The sequence below is a fragment of the Pezoporus wallicus genome, unplaced genomic scaffold (genome assembly GCF_028554395.1).
Source record: "Pezoporus wallicus isolate ANWC-B61680 ecotype Strahan unplaced genomic scaffold, APGP_CSIRO_Pwel_v1 contig_2240, whole genome shotgun sequence".
Lineage (NCBI taxonomy): Eukaryota > Metazoa > Chordata > Aves > Psittaciformes > Psittacidae > Pezoporus > Pezoporus wallicus.
In genome coordinates, this window is record NW_026635056.1 from 54,612 (window position 1) to 73,225 (window position 18,614).

Below are 18,614 nucleotides of genomic sequence, written 5' to 3' on the forward strand. Positions count from 1 at the left end.
AATACCTCCCTGGCTAGCCCGAGTCAGTCGCCCCATCTCTGCTTCCTCCCGGCTTCCCCTCCTCCCTGGCAGAGCATGAGCCTCACAAAGTCCTTGGTCAGGGTAAACATCACGTAGCAACAACTGAAAACATCGACTTCACCAACACTGTTCTCAGGCTGGAAGTCAAAACACAGCACTGCACCAGCTAGCACAAAGGAAAAAACATGACTGCTACTGCTGAACCCAGGACATTATCCACCCCTTATTCCATACCATTCACGTCGTGCTCAGATCCCACATTTTCAATACACCATCGCTCTCCCATATATATACATCCATATACATACAGACCAAGAGGAAAAGATCATTTTCTTAGCGCATGGACCAATCCCTATAATGCTGCCGAGTCCATTCGGTCCATGATGTTCAAAGTTCATTCTCTGCTGGGATGATGGCTGGAGGGAAGTCAGGGCCAGCCGCTGGTGACCTGGAGACATCTAGTTGATGGGTTATAAAAGCATTACACAGCAGGCAACGGCATACAATTGAGTTCACTGGCTGTTTTCCCCTAAAATCAAATCCCCTTGAGGTATACATCGGACTTCCCCATCTTCCTGCATTACCCACCAAGTATATCCAGGTCCCTGAGCAAAAGCAATCCCACGAGTGGGTTTGCCTTTACCTGAAGCAGGAATAACCCAGACTGTCTTCCCCAGCAAATTCTTCATATGCACCACGGGAACTTTGTCCCCCTCTACAATATGTAAAAGTTCTGACTGGGCTGGGCCAGCCCTGTTGGCAGATCCTCTGGTGTTGACCAACCAGGGGGCCTTTGGTAAGTGTGTATCCCAATGCTTGAAAGTTCCCCCACCCATCGCTCTCAGTGTAGTTTTTAACAGCCCATTGTACCGTTCGATTTTCCCAGAGGCTGGTGCATGGTAGGGGATGTGATATACCCACTCAATGACATGCTCTTTGGCCCAAATATCTATAAGGTTATTTCGGAAATGAGTCCCATTGTCTGACTCAATTCTCTCTGGGGTGCCGTGTCGCCACAAAATCTGTTTCTCAAGGCCCAGGATGGTTTTCCGGGCAGTGGCATGGGGCACAGCGTATGTTTCCAGCCACCCGGTGGTTGCTTCCACCATGGTAAGCATATGGCGCTTGCCTTGGCGGGTTGTCGGCAGTGTGATATAGTCAATCTGCCAGGCCTCCCCATATTTATACTTCAACCATCGTCCTCCATACCAAAGAGGCTTTAACCGCTTGGCTTGTTTAATTGCAGCACATGTTTCACACTCATGAATAACCTGGGCAATAGTGTCCATTGTTAAGTCCACCCCTCAATCACGAGCCCATCTATATGTTGCATCTCTGCCCTGATGGCCTGAAGTGTCATGGGCCCACCAGGCCAAAAATAACTCACCTTTATGTTGCCAATCTAAGTCCATCTGAGCCACTTCAATCTTAGCCGCTTTATCCACTTGTTGGTTGTTCTGGTGTTCCTCAGTGGCCTGACTCTTGGGTACATGGGCATCTACATGACGTACCTTCACCACCAGGTTCTGCACCCTGGCAGCAATATCTTTCCACAGTGCAGCGGCCCAGATGGGTTTACCTCTGCGTTGCCAGTTGCTCTGCTTCCATTGCTTCAACCACCCCCACAGGGCATTTGCCACCATCCATGAGTCAGTATAGAGATAAAGTACTGGCCACTTTTCTCGTTCAGCAATGTCCAGGGCCAGCTGGATGGCTTTCACCTCGGCAAACTGACTCGATTCACCCTCTCCTTCAGCAGTTTCTGCAACTTGTTGTTGGGGACTCCATACAGCTGCCTTCCATCTCCGATGCTTCCAAAGCACCGGAGGGGCCCAGTGGACTAGATACTTGCCCATACTGTCCCACACACCCTGCCACTCATGACTGTCCAGCCTTAGGGAAAATCTCCTGGTCTCCCCATATTGTCTTCTAACCCCAGACAAGACCCAAACCTGACTCTGCTTAACTTTTGAGATCAGACAAAATGGTGATGGGTAGAACACAGTCTGTGTGTGGGCCAACATGCTGATCCCCATCACAATCAGCAGGCAGGTCCCAAGGGTACCCAAAGGCCATTCAAAACCTTCAGAACTCTCAGTTGATGCTGCTGTACTTGTCACTGGGGCTGGTGTAGCTGCTGTGCTTGCCGGCTCTCCCACCACCAGCTTCTCTTTTCCTGAGTCCAGCTCTTCCTCCTCTGCCTTGCTGGGAAATGCTGCGTGGTCTCCTGCATCCTCCTGGGGCTCGGCGGGCGGCTTCCGGGGGATGCTCTCGGCCGGCCGTCGCGGAGGCTCGGCTCCTCCGCGGGGCTCGGCTCCTCCGCGGGGCTCGGCTCCTCCGCCGCCTTCTCCCGCTGCTCGGCAGCCCCTTCCTTCCTCTCCTCGACCGCCCCGACCTCCTCCACCGGCAGCCGTCCCCTCGCGGCCTCCGGCCCCGCTCCCGCCGCCGCTTGGTCCCCGGGGCCGCTCTCCCGGGCCGCTTCGGCTGCCGCCGGCTCCCGGGGCCGCTCCCCCTCGGCTCCCCGCAGCCTCACGAAGATGGAGAGTAGGGCGAGGGCCAGGACGGTGAAGAGCAGCCGGACGGCCAGGTACAAGTCCACAGCCACGTCCCTCCCGCCCTGCTGCTGGAGCCCGCCCGTATTACAAGCCATTGCCATAAAGCACAGTGAGACAAGAACCTTAGCCCAGGCCCCACACTTGATAAACACTAACACAGCAAATACCGGCTCTATGTAAGTTACAACGGTCTGAAGCTGTGAGATCAACAAGAACAACTCTGAGAGCCAATAAATCAGCATTGTGACGAGTGACTATTAATCCAGTCAGATCTGTCGTTATCTCAACCCTTCGTGCCCCACGTTGGGCGCCAAAAAGAACTGTCGTGGTTTAAACCCAGTCAGGCAACTCGTTCACTCACTTCTCCCCCTTTCTTGCCCTCCCCCTGCTCCCGGAGGGACGGAGAGGAGAATCGAAAAGAATGCAACTCCCACGGGTTGAGACAAGAACAGTTCAGCAACCAATGTACACAAATCACCACCGCAACTATCAACTACAACAATGATAAGGGAAAATAACAAGGGAAGAGAATACGATACCACCGGCCAAGAAGACGAGTTCCACCCGGAAGCCCCGTGTCCTTCCGGGTAACTCCCAGTCACCCCTCACCCCGGCCATGACGTGCTGTGGTATGGAATACCTCCCTGGCTAGCCCGAGTCAGGTGCCCCATCTCTGCTTCCTCCCGGCTTCCCCTCCTCATGAGCCTCACAAAGTCCTTGGTCAGGGTAAACATCACTTAGCAACAACTGAAAACATCGACTTCACCAACACTGTTCTCAGGCTGGAAGTCAAAACACAGCACTGCACCAGCTAGCACAAAGGAAAAAAAAAAACAAAACCATGACTGCTACTGCTGAACCCAGGACATTACCGTTGACTTCACTTATTGAGGTTTTGTATTTAATTTGTCAGAGTTTATTCTTTCCCGTTTTCCTTCTTTGGCCACAACTGTCACTTTTTGAATGATCTCTTAAATCCTAACAGCACAGGATAGCCATGCTGGCTTTGATAGATATTTTTCCTAGATTACTCTAATTCCTGACAAAGAGACTCTAATGCTGTATTGGAGGGCCTTTGTGCTCCCTGTCACACACATTATCCTTGTAATTGCATTCTGCACCTGTTTTCTTCCTTTATATATCTAAAGTTATATGTTAGAGTGGTAGCTGGGTTTGGCTTTATGAGGATGTTGGGCTTGAACATGTAATACTGCAGGTTTTCTCTTCCGGTGTTAAAACAGCCACAATGATTGAGAGTAAATCAAGAATTGCATTTTTCTTATGAATTCTCTCATTGTTCAAGACATCATAGAATCATAGAATAGTTAGGGTTGGAAAGGACCTTAACACCATCTAGTTCCAACACCCCTGCCATGGGCAGGGACACCTCACACTAAACCATGCCACCCAAGGCACTGTCCAACCTGGCCTTGAACACTGCCAGGGATAGAGCATTCACAACTTCCCTGGGCAACCCATTCCAGTGCCTCACCACACTAACAGGAAAGAATTTCCTCCTTATATCCAATCTAAACTTCCCCTGTTTAAGTTTTAACCCGTTACCCCTTGTCCTATCACTACAGTCCCTAATGAAGAGTCCATCCCCAGCATCCCTATAGCCCCCTTTAGATACTGGAAGGCTGCTATGAGGTCTCCACGCAGCCTTCTCTTCTCCAGGCTCAACAGCCCCAACTTTCTCAGCCTGTCTTCATACGGGAGGTGCTCCAGCCCACTTATCATCCTCGTGGCCCTCCTCTGGACTTGTTCCAACAGTTCCATGTCCTTTTTACGTTGAGGACACCAGAACTCCACACAATACTCCAAATGAGGTCTCACGAGAGCAGAGTAGAGGGGCAGGATCACTTCCTTCGACCTGCTGGTCATGCTCCTTTTGATGCAGCCCAGGATACGGTTGGCTTTCAGGGCTGCAAGCGCACACTGCTGACTCATGTTCATTTTCTTATGACAAACACCCCCAAGTCCTTCTCCACAGGGCTGCTTTGAATCTCTTCTCTGCCCAACCTGTAGCTGTGCCTGGGATTGCTCCGACTCAGGTGTAGGACCGTGCACTTGGCATGGTTAAACTTCATGAGGTTGGCATCAGCCCACCTCACGAGCATGTCGAGGTCCCTCTGGATGGCATTCCTTCCCTCCAGGGTATCAACCGAGCCACACAGCCTGGTGTCATTGGAAAACTTGCTGAGAGCACACTCAGTCCTACTGTCCATGTCAGCGACAAAGATGTTGAACAAGCCCGGCCCCAGCACCAATCCCCGAGGGACACCACTCGTTACTGGTCTCCAGTCAGACATTGAGCCATTGACTGCAACTGTGCGTGTGGCCATCCAGACAGTTCTTTATCCACCGAGTGGTTCAACTGTCAAATTGATGTCTCGCCAATTTAGAGACAAGGATGTCATGTGGGACAGTGCTGAACACTTTGAACATGTCCAGGTAGATGATATCAACTGCTCTACCCCTGTCCATCAGTTCTGTAGCCCCATCATAGAAGGCCACCAAATTGGTCAGGCAGGATTTCCCCTTAGTGAAGCCATGCTGGCTGTCACCAAGCACCTGGTTGTTTTTCATGTGCCTTAGCATGCCTTCTAGGAGAAACTGCTCCAAGATTTTGCCAGGCAGAGGTGAGACTGTCTCGTCTGTAGTTGCCTGGGTCATTCATTTTCCCCTTCTTGAAAATGGGGGTTATATTTCCCTTTTTCCAGTCATTGGGAACTTCACCTGACTGCCACGATTTTTCAAATATGATGGCCAGTGCCTTAGCAACTTCATTCGTCAGCTCCTTCAGGACCCGTGGATGGATTTAATCATGTCCCGCGGATGGATTTCATCAGGTCCCATGGACTCATGTATGGTCAGGTTTTTAAGATGGTCTCAGACCAGATCCTCTCCTACAGTGGGCCCAAGGTCTTCATTCTCATAGTCCCTGCGTCTACCTTCCAAGACTTGGGTGGTGTGGTCAGAGCCTTTGCCAGTGAAGACCGAGGCAAAGAAGTCATTCAGAACCTCAGCCTTCTCTAAATCTTGTGTAGCCAGTTCTCCCGATAGCTTCCAGAGGGGGCCTACATTGTCCCTAGTCTGATTTTTATTTGCTACGTACCTATAGAATCCCTTCCTGTTATCCTTAACATCCCTAGCCAAGTTTAATTCTAACTGGGCCTTAGCTTTCCTAACCTGGTCCCTAGCTTCCCGGACAACATCCCTGTATTATTCCCAGGCTTCCTGTCCTTGCTTCCACCTTTTATAAGCCTCTTTTTTCATCTGAATTTTCCTCAGGAGCTCCTTATCCATCCAAGGAGGTCTCCTGGCCCCCCTGCTGCACTTCCTTCTAGTTGGGATGCAACACTCCTGAGCTTGTAGCAGGTGATCCTTGAATATCAACCAATCAATATCAACCAATCATTGGCTGTTGCACCTGAATTTCAGTATGGAATTTGTGTATAACATCTATGCAGCTTATGTAAGCATCACTGAAATCTCACTTTCCTACCGTTTTTTCTTTGCAGCCTAAGCTCTGCTAGTATTTCATGCCCATTTCTTCCTCTTTGGGGGTATGTGTGTGCATGTCAACAGAATAGCTTAAGCACCAATCTCACCTTTAGGAAGGAGAGCTTCTGAGCTCTGCCGTCTGCACACCCAGAAGTGCAAATCTTCAAGCAACCCTCACACCTCCACCTCTCTGAATGCCTGAGCATCCCTCCCCTGTCTCTAGCCAGGGCCCCTGCACACAGAACATCTCTGTTCTAACTCTTGGTTAACTCCCACTTGGTCAGGCAGTCAGAATAGATGATCACTGTAGGTCCCTTCCAACTGAAATACACTCTTCTCTAGCATGGAAGAGGGATTGCAGCAGAGCATCACTTTCCCCTTATAATGTTTGATACCTTCCTGCTGCTAAACATTTCTTTTTGCTGTTAGCTTCTATCAGCAGCATGAGAGCACCTTCATCATATAGCCATGCAAATACAACTTGGGAATTGGGACATCCGTTGTCTGCTCCCACCTCTTGCCCAAAACTCATCCATTTTCCCATTCCCTTAATTTTAACACATGCAAAACCAGAAATGGCCACTAGAACTCAAAAAATGAAGAGTGGCAATAAGGAAATGGATGCTGTCATTGCTCAGCTGTGCTCCTAGATCCATCTGCAAGAGGAATCCTTGGATCCCAGGGCTCAGGTGCTGGTGGATGTAGGATAAACAAGGCAACCTTTTGCAAAATAAAAGTTTTAGAGGCAAAAACCAGCAGCAACAGAGTTGTAATTCAGCTTTCTTTGTTAAAAACAAAAAAAAACAAAAAAAGAAACAGAACAAAACAAGAACCCAAAACATAGAACAACCCAAACATTTAAGAGATTTGTTAACCACAGACATAAAAGAATCAACATATACTCAAAAAAATACATTGCAGGAGACATTTGGCAACTCAAAAACCATGCTGCCGCTCACTCACTCCCCCCTTTCCCTCCCCCCCCCCCGTTCCCAGAGGGAGGAGAATCAAAAGAATGTAACACCCATGGGTTAAGAACAGTCCAGTAACTAAGGTATAATACAAAACTACTACTGCTACCACCAATAATAATAATGATAAGAGAAATAACAAGGGGAGAGAATATAATTGCTCACCATCCAGCCCAACCAGAGCAACGATCTGGGCCTTCCAGGTAACTCCCCCCAGTTTCTGTACTGGACATGATGTGCTGTGGTATGGAATACCTCTTTGGCTAGTTTGGGCCAGGTGTCCTGTCTCTGCCTCCTCCTGGCTTCTAGTGCCCCTCCTCACTGTCAGAGCATGAGACTGAAAAGTCCTTGATCAGAGTAAGCAATACTTAGTAACAACTAAAAACATCAGTGTGTTATCAATGTTGTTCTCAGACTGAAGTCGAAAACACAGCACTGCACCAGCTACTAAGAAGGGGAAATATGACTGCTACTGCTGAACCCAGCAACATTTAAATTAGTCATCTATAGCAACATTCAAATTAGTACAATATTTTTAAAGCAACCAAATAAAACAAAATTGTAAATGACATATAGATTTTCTTCTGTATGTTAAGATCTCTTTTTTTCTGTGTTAAAAAAAAAACAAAACACAACAAAAAATAAACTTTAGAAGAAAGTTATCTCAGAAAAGTAAAATTAGTGAAGTAAAAGTGAATCTTACCCTCCTTTTCTTCCCAGCACAAGGTCTGGGTACCACTTAAAATTCTCCCTCTGCAAGAATTTTGGTGGGACACAGACCTCACCCTGTCTTCTGAACAACTAAGGAATTTTTCTCTACATGGAACATTCATCCCAGCACTGTAGATGCAGCCAGACCTCACAGCACCACATCCCGCTGACTGGGATGCAGGAGAGGAGGGAGCTGAGTGCTTGCAGAGCCTCTGCACTGAGATGAATGTCACCCAACGGGAATAATTTAGGTGTAGATATAAAGTCTCTTTTAGGCAATTTAAAAATTAATTAAATATTTTAAAAAATATTTTTCCCATTAACACTTCAACAGCTGAAGGAAGCAACACCCCTTCTCATGCAAGTAACGGGGTAAAAGCAAAGAAATAATTCTCTGGACATTGGTTCCCTAGGGGCCACCTAACCCAAGCCACATTTCCTATCACTACATCTTGCGGGTGAGAGCATCTGCACCAGTCTGCGAGCTCTTGATCCCAGCAAGCCCAGCAACATCCCATGAACACACACATCCTCCCACCCCAGCTGCTAGTTCCAGTTCAGACTGTGTAAAACTGGGAAGAAACTTCTTAAATATGGGCAAAACCAGTGTGACTCCTCAAGGAGTGACCAGAAATGGAGAGCCCCATGAACATCCCTCAGCACCAAAGTCCTGCGGAATGCCTTGGCACAGGCAAGGTCCATGGGGGACGTGCAGGAGCAGATTCCCATTGCTGCAGGAAGCTGGCTGCTGCACTCCCTGGTTGGCAGCCAAGTGGCCACTGGCTCCAGCCATGCTGGCCCCTCCTGCAGCCAGCAGACCTCAGCAAGAGCCCTGGGAGGAACTGGAGCTGTCTCATCCCTGGCCACCCTTTTCCAAGCTCTAGAAGGAAGCTTTGTTCCAGACCTTTTTCAATGGCCAAGGCCGCCTTCCCCTTTGATGTCATTAGAAATGGAGTTGCGCAACCCATTGATGGAAAACCTGGCATCCCACAAGAATAGCCCCAAACATCCAGTGTTGTGCAACATTTGACTGTTTCCTTCTTTTTAACTATTTTTTTTTTTTTGTTAAAGCTCAAGAACACTGAAGGTATGGGCACCTTCCCAGACTGAGAGGAAGCTTTCCCTGTGATTCTCCACAGCCAGACCAGGACTCTGCCACTTCAAGTATCTCCCCATGGTTGGGAAGTCACATCTGCAGGGAAGAGCTCTGCTGTGACGCCTCTGCCCCTCAAGGGCTCCACTCTCAAGCAGGCTCACAGCAGAAGAGGCCAATTTATTCCGCTGCCTGAGCTATGTGCAGTTAGAGGGCATAGAGAACAAAAAACCCACTTCTTATTTATGAGTTTCCATCCAGTTGAAGGGTCTTTAAAGCTTGTTCAAGAGTGACAGAGCCCCTTTGAATGAATTTAGCATCTGTGGAGGATGCCATTAAAAACAAGAGATGGAAAACACTGCAAATAATGCAGGAAGTTTAAAGCATTAACAAAAAATCCACCCAGGATGACTTAAATCGCCCCATTTTTCTGACCAGGAGCATTCTGCAGGGCTGGTTACACTCAAAGTGGGGAAAGTTTCTCATTTAGAAAGAGGAACCCAATGGGTAAGGAAATGCATGGCTGCCAGCTCCTGCCTGTTTAGCAATCCTTGCAGGATGCTATTCTGCAAACACCCCTAACAACTCACTGCCTGGGACTCTAAATACTTCAAAACAAGCTAAGAAGAGCAATAATTGAAAAGGGGGGTTAGTACAAGGACCAAGGGACTACTGAAGCACAGCCATCACTTGCAGAAATACACATCCAGGGCTCCACAGTTGGACTCAATGATCTTAAAAGTCGTTTCCGACATACACAACTGATTCCACTGACTGTGGCTCTGGCTGTGCTTGCACAATATTGTCACATGAAATAGATTCACGTGGTACACCATTTAACTGTAGCTACTGTTTAGGAAAGCAAATTTACTGCAGCTGTATGTGTCCTTTGCAGGAAGAGTTTATCTCCCTTGGCATGTCACAACAGGTGTGACTGATCACAGGTTCAAAAGAGCACAAGCAAACAGAGGAACAACAGAAAAATCCTACATCCAGTGCTGGGAATGGTGAGAAATTTCCTGTGAAGTCTGTTCCTCCCCTCACTCATCTCATTCCACATTTGAGGAAAAAAAAGCAGCAAGGAGGTATTTCACAGGGATGTATTCTCTCATTTTCCAAATCAAAGTCCATCTGAGTGTGGCAAGCCCAAGGGTAGCAGACGCTCCTGGTTGCTGATCTAAGTTACAAACTGTCACACTAGCAGATACTGTTAGCAGCAGTTTCCCCCATTGGAGAAATTACTTTCTTGTGTTTTCTTTATAAAATGGAATTCAGTTTTACTCCCTCATTATCTCCCTAACATCCAGGAAAAAATAAGCCAACCTCTTACAGCCATGTCACCAAGCTCTGGTGGTGGGGAACTATCAGGTCCATGAATCAGGGATAAAAGAAATCAGGTTTTTGAAAGGTAAACTTTGAGATGTCAACTGTGGCTGACCAAATTCAACATTTTTGTCATTCTGTGCTGGTACCTGGTTCAGTTTCTTCCTATACCTCTGTTGCTAGGGAGATGCTTTTGAGATCACCATGAAACATATGGTATCAACGCCGGAGCCAGCAGGTTAGTACAAGAGAAAGATCTTTAGGAGCAAGTGAAAAATAATGAAAATTCATGAAGAGCAAGCAAGCAAGTTAAGGATTTAATTAAGATCAGTTAATTAATTAAAAAATATTTCTCAGTGTGACATCTCTTTAAAACCAGTGTAAAAGGTTCACCAAGAGGGAATCATGTAGTGATGGTCTTCATCACTGAAAAGTCATTTAAATATGTGTCCAAACCAAGCAATCCCCATGTTTGGGGAGATTTGGACCCATTTTAGAGCTCTCTATGGATTGGACTTGAGTGCTAATTTACAGTGGATTGAGGTGGCTGAGAGTTAAAATCTCTTTCCTTTGCATCACAAAAGTAATTCTGCTGGTATGTGTTAGCACTGAGAGCCCCTACGCTGAACCCAGGCCCTGCAGGGAGCTGGCTCCAAGACCATTACAGCCAAAAAACCTGCAGACCAAGTGGAAGGTGACAGATTCTCCATGAAACAGGTCTAGCATAAGCAGTGATTTCCCATCACTACCCTGCCAAAACATTTCAGCCCTCAGCTCCAAGAGGATTCAAAAAATTGGGTTCATGTTTTATGGTTCACTACCTTATTTATGCAAACACCTCTCCACAGGCACTGGATCCAAGATGCTCCAGTTCATTGCATGTAGACCCCCTGAACAGCCAGGCAGTGGCCATGAACTTTGATTTCTGTGCTGTAGATATACCCAAACCAGCTGCAACTCCACAGAGGTTAACTGAGCTCCAAGAGAGCTCAACACTAACACATGCAGAGTGGCACCTGATCTGGCTTGGGTATCTCTACACTGCTGTCATGGAATAAGCAACCTGACAGCAAAGGTGTCATGATTGCCACACCTATTCCTCCTGCACTGACTCAAAGCAAAAACATGTGGTTGGTGAAGCAATAGCAAAGTGTGGCATGTAGACACTCGTTGACATAGCCATGGTCACTGTCATGCACACTTCAACAGAAGAGAAGCTGCCACCTGCTATAACACACTGTCGTGGTTTAAACCCAGTCAGGCAACTTGTTCACTCACTCCCAGTGACTGCTGCCGGGCTGACAACAATCGAGGCCCCCCCCCCCAACCGGGGCTCTCCCCTTCTCCGCTCCCGGAGGAACCGGGAGGAGGATCTAAAGGGTGCAACTCCTACGGGTTGAGACAAGAACAGTCCAGCAACCAATGTACAACACAAATCACCACTGCTACTACCAACTACAACAATGATAAGACAAAATAACAAGGGAAGAGAATACAATACCACTGGCCAAGAAATAAGTCCCACCCGGAAGCCAGTGTCCTTCCGGGTAACTCCCAGTTACCCCCCACCCTGGGCATGAGGTGCTGTGGTATGGAATACCTCCTTGGCTAGCCTGGGTCAGGCGCCCTGTCTCTGCTTCCTCCCAGCTTCCCCTCCTCCCTGGCAGAGCATGAGCCTCACAAAGTCCTTGGTCAGGGTAAACATCACTTAGCAACAACTGAAAACATCGGTATCACCAACACTGTTCCCAGGCTGGAAGTCAAAACACAGCACTGCACCAGCTACCACAAAGGAAAAAACATGACTGCTACTGCTGAACCCAGGACATTATCCACCCCTTATTCCATACCATTCACGTCGTGCTCAGATCCCACGTTTTCAATACACCATCGCTCTCCTACATATATACATCCATATACATACAGACCAAGAGAAAAAGATAATTTTCTTAGCGCATGGACCTATCCCTATAATGCTGCCGAGTCCATTCGGTCCATGATGTCAGGTTCCATCTCTTGTAACAATCTTTCAGGGCAGGAAAGGCTGTGTGCAGTATTGGATCGTTGCCTGCTGATGCTGGGCGTTCCTTTACTGCGGAACTCATCCGGTTCTATCAAAGTTCATTCTCTGTTGGGATGATGGTTGGAGGGAAGTCAGGGCCAGTCGCTGGTGACCTGAAGACATCTAGTTGATGGGCTATAAAAGTATTACACAGCAGGCAACAGCATACAATTGAGTTCACTTGCTGTTTTCCCCTAAAATCAAATCCCCTTGAGGTATACATCGGACTTCCCCATCTTCCTGCATTACCCACCAAGTATATCCAGGTCCCTGAGCAAAAGCAATCCCACGAGTGGGTTTGCCTTTACCTGAAGAAGGAATAACCCAGACTGTCTTCCCCAGCAAATTCTTCATATGCACCACAGGAACTTTGTCCCCCTCTACAATATGTAAAAGTTCTGACTGGGCTGGGCCAGCCCTGTTGGCAGATCCTCTGGTGTTGACCAACCAGGTGGCCTTTGGTAAGTGTGTATCCCAATGCTTGAAAGTTCCCCCACCCATTGCTCTCAGAGTAGTTTTTAACAGCCCATTGTACCGTTCGATTTTCCCAGAGGCTGGTGCATGGTAGGGGATGTGATATACCCACTCAATGCCATGCTCTTTGGCCCAAATATCTATAAGGTTATTTCGGAAATGAGTCCCATTGTCTGACTCAATTCTCTCTGGGGTGCCGTATCGCCACAAAATCTGTTTCTCAAGGCCCAGGATGGTGTTCCGGGCAGTGGCATGGGGCACAGCATATGTTTCCAGCCACCTGGTGGTTGCTTCCACCATGGTAAGCATATGGCACTTGCCTTGGCGGGTTGTCGGCAGTGTGATATAGTCAATCTGCCAGGCCTCCCCATATTTATACTTCAACCATCGTCCTCCATACCAAAGAGGCTTTAACCGCTTGGCTTGTTTAATTGCAGCACATGTTTCACACTCATGAATAACCTGGGCAATAGTGTCCATTGTTAAGTCCACCCCTCGGTCACGGGCCCATCTATATGTTGCATCTCTGCCCTGATGGCCTGAAGTGTCATGGGCCCACCGGGCCAAAAATAATTCACCTTTATGTTGCCAATCTAAGTCCATCTGAGCCACTTCAATCTTAGCCGCTTTATCCACTTGTTGGTTGTTCTGGTGTTCCTCAGTGGCCCGACTCTTGGGTACATGGGCATCTACATGACGTACCTTCACCACCAGGTTCTGCACCCTGGCAGCAATATCTTTCCACAGTGCAGCAGCCCAGATGGGTTTACCTCTGCGTTGCCAGTTGCTCTGCTTCCATTGCTTCAACCACCCCCACAGGGCATTTGCCACCATCCATGAGTCAGTATAGAGATAAAGTACTGGCCACTTTTCTCATTCAGCAATGTCCAGGGCCAGCTGGATGGCTTTCACCTCGGCAAACTGACTCGATTCACCCTCTCCTTCAGCAGTTTCTGCAACTTGTCGTAGAGGACTCCATACAGCTCAAAGGCTTGTTGTTGCACAGGGCCCCATTTAAAATCATTCTTCTTCTGGGTCACATGATAGAGAGGGCTTACAATCAAACTGTAATTTGGGATGTGCTTGTGTTTCTTTCTTATTAGTGGGTGGAGACATTGCTGTTATCTTGTTGATCACATCTGTGGGGATCTGTCTACGTCCATCTTGCCATTTTATTCCCAGAAATTGAATCTCCTGTGCAGGTCCCTTGACCTTACTCTGTTTTATGGCAAAACCAGCTTTCAGCAGGATTTGGATTATTTTCCTCCCTTTCTCAAAGACTTCTTCCACTGTATCGTAACCCACAATAATGTCATCAATGTATTGCAGATGTTCTGGAGCTTGCCCCTGTTCCAGTGCAGTCTGGATTAGTCCATGGCAAATGGTAGGGCTGAGTTTCCACCCCTGGGGCAGTCGGTTTCAAGTGAACTGGACACCCCTCCAAGTAAAAGCAAACTGTGGCCTACACTCTGCTGCCAAAGGAATTGAGAAAAATGCATTGGCAATATCAATCGTGGCATCCCACTTGGCTGCCTTTGACTCTAGTTCATACTGAAGTTCTAGCATGTCCGGTACGGCAGCACTCAATGGTGGTGTGACTTCATTCAGGCCACGATAGTCTACTGTTTGTCTTCGTTATCCATTAGACTTTCGCACTGGCCATATGGGGCTATTAAAGGGTGAGCGCGTCCTGCTGATCACTCCCTGACTCTCCAGTCTACGGATCAGCTGATGGATGGGAATCAGGGAGTCTCGGTTGGTGCGATATTGCTGCCGGTGCACTGTTGTGGTCGCAATTGGCACTTGTTGTTCTTCAACTTTCAGCAACCCCACAGCAGAGGGATCTTCTGAGAGACCAGGCAAGGTGGACAGCTGCTCAATTTCCTCAGTCTCCAAAGCAGCAATACCAAAAGCCCACCGGTACCCTTTTGGGTCTTTGAAGTACCCTCTCTTGAGGTAGTCTATGCCGAGGATGCATGGAGCCTCTGGACCAGTCACAATAGGGTACTTTTGCCATTCCCTCCCAGTCAGGCTGATTTCAGTCTCCAGTACAATCAACTCTTGGGATCCTCCTGTCACTCCAGAAATATAGATGTGTTCCACCCCTTGACAGCTTGATGGCATCAGGGTACACTGTGCACCGGTATCTCCTAAAGCCTTATACTCCTGTGGGACTGATGTGCCAGGCCATCTGATCCACACAGTCCAGTAAATCCGATTGTCCCCTACCTCCACCTGGCTGGAGGCAGGGCCCCTCTAATGGTCATCACAGCGTTGGACACTTAAGTCATGGTGAAAGGGATTATTCTTCGTTATCACAGGAGCTGGAGTAAAATCAGCTCTTCCATTCCATCTGGGAAACTGCTCACCAGAGACTGAAGCCGTAGCTCTCATGGGACGATCAGTCTTGGCCCTTGCTCCCCTCTTCAGTTCACTCACCCGTTCCTCCAAAGCTGAAGTAGGTTTTCCATCCCACTTTGTCATGTCTTCTCCGTGATCCAGCAGGTAAAACCATAGGGTACCCCATGGCGTATACCTCCTGTATCTCCTCTCTCGAACAATAGGACGCCTTTTGTTAATAGCTAAGACATGTGTTGGTACACGTGAGGAGCTGGATAAATCAGATAGATCATCCCTCAATTGTTCGAGGTCCTGGGACAGTTTTTCCACAGCTGAGATGATGGAAGGGCTGAGATTGTCTTCGAACTCTCGGAGTTTATGAACCATTTCATCCACTGCTAGTGGTACTATGTCATTCCAGGTTACTGTTGCCAATGAATGGGCATATGATGACAGTGCATTCCATGTAAGTTTTCGCCACATGGGTCGTGTACATTCAGCTCCATCTGGATCTATGGGTGTATCCCCCTTATTCGGCTTGATGTGATAGATTATCTCTAGGATGGCCGATTCCCTCAGAGACTGGATGCCTTTGTTGATAGTAGTGCACTTGGCCAAACGACTCGTAACATCGTCCTTGTATGGAAACCTTTCTTTCACAGCTGCCGAGAGCCTCCTCCAAAGGCTGAGGGACTTTTTCTCTCTTGCAATTGCTTTGTCAATTCCCCCTTCTCTAGCAAGTGATCCCAGCTGCTTGGCTTCTGTACCTTCTAGTTTGTGACCATCCGCCCCATTGTCCCAGCATCGGAGTAACCAGGTGATGATGTGCTCCCCTGGTTGACGGGTAAAATCTTTTCGCATATTCCGCAGCTCGGTTGAGGTCCGAGGTCGAGAAGTTACCTCTTCTTCTTCTTCGTCATGTGATGATGACTCCTGATCAGATTCTGGACCGGGTGGTGAATTCATTTTGTTTCTTCATCTCGCTTCACCCTTCTTGCCTCCTTTTTGCTTGTTCTCTTGCGTACAGGGGCAACCGATATTGGTACGAATTGGTCCTCTGGTTTGGCTGCAGCGATTATCACTGTGGTTTGAGTAGCAACTGTACTTGTTGCTGGGGTTGGTGTAGCTGCTGTGCTTGGAGCTGGGGTAACCACGCTGTCTGTTGCAGTTGAAGTTTGATCAGCTGCTGTACTTGCCACTGGGGTGGCTGCGCTGTTCATTGCAGCCAAAGTTTGAGTAGCGACTGTTGCTTTGCCCTCAGATCCGCCAACATTCTTTTCCTTTTGAAGGTGCTGGATAGTGTTGAACAAGGCCCTGTAAGCATAGGCCAAGCCCCAGCACGTTGCCATGATTTGTCCGTCTGTGGTATGGCCAGAATGACCACACACCTCATTTAAGTGTTTTACTAATTCTTCTGGATTTTGCAGTTGTTATCTCAACCCCCTGTGCCCCACGTTGGGCGCCAAAAAGAACTGCCGTGGTTTAAACCCAGTCAGGCAACTTGTTCACTCACTCCCAATGAGTGGTGCCGGGCTGACAACAATTGAGGCCCCCCCCCTCCCCCACCGGGGCTCTCCCCTTCCCCGCTCCCGGAGGGATGGGGAGGAGGATCAAAAGATTGCAACTCCCACGGGTTGAGACAAGAACAGTACAGCAACCAATGTACAACACAAATCACCACCACTACCACCAACGACAACAATGATAAGAGAAAATAACAAGGGAAGAGAATACAATACCACCCGCCAAGAAACAAGTCCCACCCGGAAGCCCGTGTCCTCCCGGGTAACTCCCAGTTACCCCCCACCCCGGCCAACGACCCCCCACCCCGGCCATGACGTGCTGTGGTATGGAATACCTCCCTGGCTAGCCTGGGTCAGGTGCCCTGTCTCTGCTTCCTCACAGCTTCCCCTCCTCCCTGGCAGAGCATGAGCCTCACAAAGTCCTTGGTCAGGGTAAACATCACTTAGCAACAACCGAAAACATCGGTATTACCAACATTGTTCCCAGGCTGGAAGACAAAACACAGCACTGCACCAGCTACCACAAAGGAGAAACATGACTGCTACTGCTGAACCCAGGACACACACATCCCTTTTTTTTTTTTTTTTTTGCTAAAGAACTTCATAAAAGGGCAAAGCGTGAGCTACTACCATTGGTGTCCTTAATGCCTTGTAATCCAAAATAACTGTAAGGAGAATCCAGTAGAAAGCATTAGTTCTTGGAGGATCCTGGCTTCCAAATAGCTTAGTTTACAGAAATATTGAGGAGAAAAGGTATCTTGAGGAGAGGTATATTGAGGAGAAAAGGTATCTTGAGGAGAGGTATATTGAGGAGAAAAGGGAGAAAAGCAACAACCCATTTGCACAAAGCACAAAGAAGATCTGCAACAGAGATTGAAGCAGCTCACTCATGGGGAAAAGATGCTTTTGATTTCCAAGTGACTATCACTTCAAGTGCAGAAGTGTAATGACCAAACTTCATAAACTGCAGTTTTGCTGAAAAGGTGATGCTTTTGACCAAATAAAGCAACATGTCTTTAAGAGAGGACAGTTTTGACTACTCAGGAAGTAGAGGAATTTTGGGTAGGCTCAGGGTATGGAATTGAACCACCCACAACAGCAAAACAAGATTTCACATGCAGATCATGTTTTATGCTCAAAGTCTGCTCCCTGAACAGGAGAATGTTGGTGGGGGCATCTCACCAAGCCAAACCTGATGCTGCAGTTTGGCATGAAGGAGGACCAGGGCCCCGGTCCCTGCTTCTCAGAGCGAAACAGACCATCCACAGCAGATCAAGACTAAACCCAGGCTCCACATCCAGGAACATCTAGCCTTTTCTACACCCCTAGTCCCAGCTGGTCCCATCTCCACTGCATGATCTAGAAGAGACACAGCGTAATGAAGGACAAGGCAATAGGCAATCCGCAGGCCAACTCCAGGGAACAAGCCAAGGGAATCCCACACTTATTTTCGCTTTGCAAATGGTTTAAGGGCAAACATGAATCACACTGCGGGCAATGAACAAGGCTGTTTGGAGAGCATGATGCTGTTCATCCCATGTTGGATGATAGCCTATCTACAGAAAAACATGGAGTGAGCAAGCCAAGGACTGAGCCTTCTGCTAAGTGCTATTCCCTGGGTTTATCAGGAGGAAGTCCACCCTCAGGCCTGCACCTGCCCCAATGCTAATTCACAGGGCCACAGGATGGGCACTGTGGTGAAGAGCATCTCAGAGAACCAACTCAATAGCTGGGAGATAGCTTGGATCCAAGAGTTAAAAGACAGACAGTGGCAGGGGACCCCATGTGCTCTAGTCAGGAATGCAATGAAAGTCAGATGAGGCTTCTCCACATAATTTCTCTGTCACTAATTCTGCTCTGCCTTGTCTCACCTAAGTCACTGCCAGTGGACAGAGTCCAAAGCATCCAGCAGCACGTATTTTGGTAGAGTTTGTGTGTGTGTGTGAGGCTGTGAGCCAACGTCAGCCAACCCTGGCTTCCCAACCATCCCCCCTTGACCAGGTAAGGCTGGTGGGCTGGGCTCAGGACCACCCT